The sequence below is a fragment of the Nomia melanderi genome, unplaced genomic scaffold (assembly GCF_051020985.1).
Source record: "Nomia melanderi isolate GNS246 unplaced genomic scaffold, iyNomMela1 scaffold0649, whole genome shotgun sequence".
Taxonomy (NCBI): Eukaryota; Metazoa; Arthropoda; class Insecta; order Hymenoptera; family Halictidae; genus Nomia; species Nomia melanderi.
The window spans coordinates 2,221-7,500 of NW_027475763.1; the positions used below are offsets into that span (position 1 = coordinate 2,221).

The 5,280-nt window shown below is 50.6% G+C and overlaps 1 non-coding gene across 1 annotated transcript; it reads right to left on the reverse strand.

Moving 5' to 3' along the window:
• Positions 1-538: 538 nt before the first annotated feature.
• Positions 539-693, reverse strand: LOC143176588 (5.8S ribosomal RNA). Its single transcript, XR_013001116.1, has one exon. It is a non-coding gene; the product is annotated as a 5.8S ribosomal RNA (ribosomal RNA).
• Between the last annotated feature and the right edge of the window lie 4,587 nt (positions 694-5,280).

Here is a 5,280-nt window from a genome sequence, read left to right on the forward strand (position 1 = left end):
GGTAATATACCGACATACGACGTGTCGTGCACATCCGTCTCACGCACGGTATACAAAATATGAATAAAACGTGTGTAGTCTCTCTCTCTCGACTTCTTAATATTTCTTTCACCTCTGACGCATCATTTCAGGTGACGTCGGGAGCGCGGGAAAAAAAATTTTTCTAAACACACGAAACCGTTCATCTCACGAACAGCCGAAAAAGTTGTCGCTCAGATCCATATCGCAGTGGAGCGGTATCCGCGGGCGGTCGTAATTGAACGACGCACGACGCCGCGAACACTCACGCGAGTCCATACAAACGATTCCGATCGTTTTGCAACAACTAGAACGTACACTGTCCGTGAAATTCACAGAATTTTCGCGTGTCCGCGACAAACGCCGACGAGACACCCATCGTTCGCTCGTACGTAGCATCCTTCTCTTAACCCGACTCAGAGACGTTCTTTGCGCCCTTCGGTAAAAAAACGTTCGATCCGAAGAGGTGAACGACGGCGGGGATTTGACAGAGCTACGCAAGCAGTGTATGGTACGTAAACGACCCTCAGCCAGGCGTGGTCCAGGAATTGTATCCGTGGACCGCAATGTGCGTTCGAAATGTCGATGTTCATGTGTCCTGCAGTTCACACGTTGACGCGCAATTAGCTGCGTTCTTCATCGACCCACGAGCCAAGTGATCCACCGTTCAGGGTAATCGTATAAATTTTATATTTCACATATATAATTTTATTCTCACTTGTTCGACCTAATATCTCTCTTCTTTCAAAGAGAAGATAAAAGTTGATACCTGAATCTCCGACCAGCGCGCGAAGGAGATTCAGGCGTCGCCTTGGAGACGACACCGAAGCCTTTCGAGACGAAAAACGTTCAAGTAATATGTATATATTTCTCGACGTTCCGGGCGTATAGTGCATTCAAAAACCCGCGAAAGACGCAGAAGACTCGCACGCGTGGAAACGACGGGGATATATTTTGTATCCTACCCGATACTGAATCCATCGCGTGCAGTCGACCCTCGCGTTCTTCCGATCAGACGCATCTATTGTTGCGCGCATGTTTTCGCGTCGCATCGCGCGAAACGTTGCACGAATCGTACCGATCGATCGATTGAAAGCAAATAATGAAAAAAGACTTCACAGCTGGCTCTTTGCCGGTCATTCGTCCCATGTTATCTCTTGCCGCGAAATTGGCGCGCAAGAGTTGGGTGTCAGACGCGCGGCTTTAAAACGAGCTTCACGGCCGGTCCCTTCGTTACCGCTTTCGTTCTTTCTCTCGGAACGACCATGAACGAACACGACGAGCGACGCTACGGCATACACACGTCCACGGATTCGATTAAAAAAACAGACTTCACAGCTGGCTCTTTGCCGGTCATTCGTCCCATATTATCTCTTGCCGCGAAATTGGCGCGCAAGAGTTGGGTGTCAGACGCACGGCTTTAAAACGAGCTTCACGGCCGGTCCTCTCAATTCCGTGTACGGTACACGCAAGATGCGGGTTCCACTTCCAGACTACCCGGTCCCTTCTCTCTACGAGAATCGATAGTAGAAGAACGGCTCGAAAACGCGTCTCAGAGACTAGGGGAAAAGAAGCGGTATGCGAGCGAAACGAAAACGCATTATGGAAACGTCGCGAAACAATGTTCGACGGTTGCTCGGTTCCAATCGTGCGGCCGTTTCAATTTCTCGTGCGCTTCACCGTCCCTCCGTAACTCTGGCCGATCGCGTATACCGAAGAGCCGACACGCGCAAAAACCACAGGCATTGTATACTGTGTATATATATATATATATGTTACAGTCACAGCCTTCGCGCGTTTTACTCTCCGACGCGGGGTTTCCACGACGAAAGAGAGACAGTTTCGTGGCGGGTGACTCGGCCGAATCGCTACGACGGGTATTTCTATTATAGAACGAATCATCGCCACCCTTTACCAGTGCCCGACGAAGGAATCACAAGGTCATCTGGAGTTTACAATGCCAGCGACGGTAATTCCAACGAAGACCCGATAAGTCAACTCATCGTTCTATTTCTCCCCGTACAGAAAAGCGAATCGACGCTAATGCACCTCGCGCAAGCACGAACGTTCTCTTCGCGTGGATCGTCCCATCGTCCAAAGATGTAAAGACGCATTGGAGATCGTGGTCTCTGGCGGGCTCATTGCACGCCCCACTGCATATCTTTCCTCGAATCGAGAATGATTCGTCCACTAAGGCTGCGAAACTACGCGTCGAGGAAACTAGGGGAAAGAAGCGGGATGCGAGCGAAACGACAATACATTATGGAAACGTCGCGAAACAATGTTCGGCGGTTGCTCGTTTCCTCCTGCGGACGTTTCATTGCTCGGGCGCTTCACGTCCCTCCGTAACCTTCGCGCGATCGCGTGCCCCGGAGAGCCGGCAACCGGTGAACCACAGGCGTATAAACTATAGTCTTCTATAGCAAGCCTTCGGCGGTTACTCTCCGACGCGGGGATTCCACGACGAGAGAGAATTTCGTGGCGGGTGACATCGGTCGAAACGCTACGACGGGTATTTCTATTATAGAACGAATCATCGCCACCCTTTACCAGTGCCCGACGAAGGAATCACAAGGTCATCTGGAGTTTACAATGCCAGCGACGGTAATTCCAACGAAGACCCGATAAGTCAACTCATCGTTCTATTTCTCCCCGTACAGACAAGCGAATCAACGCTATCGCACCTCACGCATGCACGAACGTTCTCTTCGCGTGAATCGTCCCATCGTCGAAAGATATAGCCGCTTGGAGATCGTGGCCCATCAAGTTCTTCCGTAACTCCTGCGCGATCGCGTACCCCGGAGAGCAGGCAACCGGTGAACCACAGGCGTATAAACTATAGTCTTCTATAGCAAGCCTTCGCGTTTACTCTACGACGCGGGGATTCCACGACGAGAGAGATTTTCGTGGCGGGTGACACGGCCGAATCGCTACGACGGGTATTTCTATTATAGAACGAATCATCGCCACCCTTTACCAGTGCCCGACGAAGGAATCACAAGGTCATCTGGAGTTTACAATGCCAGCGACGGTAATTCCAACGAAGACCCGATAAGTCAACTCATCGTTCTATTTCTCCCCGTACAGAAAAGCGAATCGGCGCTATCGCACCTCACGCAAGCAGGAATGATCTCTTCGCGTGGATCGTCCCATCGTCGAAAGATGTAAGACGTACAGAAATCGTGGTCCATCACGATTATTCGTAACTCTCCGAGTCGCGTATCTGAGAGTAGGGCAAACGGAGAACCACAGGCATAAATAATACTATATATTTCTTATATAGTTAGCCTTCGCGTTTTACTCTCCGACATGGGGATTCCACGACGAGAGAGAGTTTCGTGGCGGGTGACTCGGCCGAATCGCTACGACGGGTATTTCTATTATAGAACGAATCATCGCCACCCTTTACCAGTGCCCGACGAAGGAATCACAAGGTCATCTGGAGTTTACAATGCCAGCGACGGTAATTCCAACGAAGACCCGATAAGTCAACTCATCGTTCTATTTCTCCCCGTACAGAAAAGCGAATCGACGCTATCGCACCTCGCGCGAGCACGTAACTACTCTTCGCGTGGATCGTCCCATCGTCGAAAGATGTAAGACGCACGGAAATCGTGGCCCATCAACGTTTTTTTGTAACTCTGCCGATCGCGTATCACAGAGCCGAGACGCACATACCACAGGCGTATAATACCGTTTTCTTTCGTATGGTAAGCCTTCGCGTTTACTCTTCGGCGCGGGGTTTCCACGTCGAGAGAGACTTTCGTGGCGGGTGACATCGGTCGAAACGCTACGACGGGTATTACTATTATAGAACGAATCATCGCCACCCTTTACCAGTGCCCGACGAAGGAATCACAAGGTCATCTGGAGTTTACAATGCCAGCGACGGTAATTCCAACGAAGACCCGATAAGTCAACTCAACGTTCTATTTCTCCCCGTACAGAAAAGCGAATCGACGCTGTTGCACCTCACGCAAGCACGAACGTTCTCTTCGCGTGGATCGTCCCATCGTCGAAAGATGTAAGACGCACGGAAATCGTGGCACATCACGTGTTTTCGGAACTCTGTCGACCGCGTATCTCAGAGACGACGCGCGCGAACCACTGGCATATACTATTATATATCGCGTTTTACCCTCCGACGCGGGGATTCCACGACGAGAGAGAGTTTCGTGAGCGGGTTGACTCGGAAGAAACGCTACGACGGGTATTTCTATTGTAGAACGCATCATCGCCACCCTTTACCAGTGCCCGACGAAGGAATCACAAGGTCATCTGGAGTTTACAATGCCAGCGACGGTAATTCCAACGAAGACCCGATAAGTCAACTCAACGTTCTATTTCTCCCCGTACAGAAAAGCGAATCGACGCAATCGCACCATACGCGTGCACGTAAACAACTCTTCGCGTGGATCGTCCCATCGTCGAGAGACGTAAGTTTTCATAGTATGAATTCGCGTTTTACTCTCCGACGCGGGGATTCCACGACGAGAGAGAGTTTCGTGAGCGGGTTGACTCGGAAGAAACGCTACGACGGGTATTTCTATTATAGAACGAATCATCGCCACCCTTTACCAGTGCCCGACGAAGGAATCACAAGGTCATCTGGAGTTTACAATGCCAGCGACGGTAATTCCAACGAAGACCCGATAAGTCAACTCAACGTTCTATTGCTCCCCGTACAGAAAAGCGAATCGACGCAATCGCACCATACGCGTGCACGTAACAACTCTTCGCGTGGATCGTCCCATCGTCGAGAGACGTAAGTTTCCATACTATGAATTCGCGTTTTACTCTCCGACGCGGGGATTCCACGACGAGAGAGAGTTTCGTGAGCGGGTTGACTCGGAAGAAACGCTACGACGGGTATTTCTATTATAGAACGAATCATCGCCACCCTTTACCAGTGCCCGACGAAGGAATCACAAGGTCATCTGGAGTTTACAATGCCAGCGACGGTAATTCCAACGAAGACCCGATAAGTCAACTCAACGTTCTATTACTCCCCGTACAGAAAAGCGAATCGACGCAATCGCACCATACGCGTGCACGTAACAACTCTTCGCGTGGATCGTCCCATCGTCGAGAGACGTAAGTTTCATAGTAAGCCTTCGGCGTTTTACTCTCCGACGCGGGGATTCCACGACGAGAGAGAGAGTTTCGTGAGCGGGTTGACTCGGAAGAAACGCTACGACGGGTATTTCTATTATAGAACGCATCATCGCCACCCTTTACCAGTGCCCGACGAAGGAATCACAA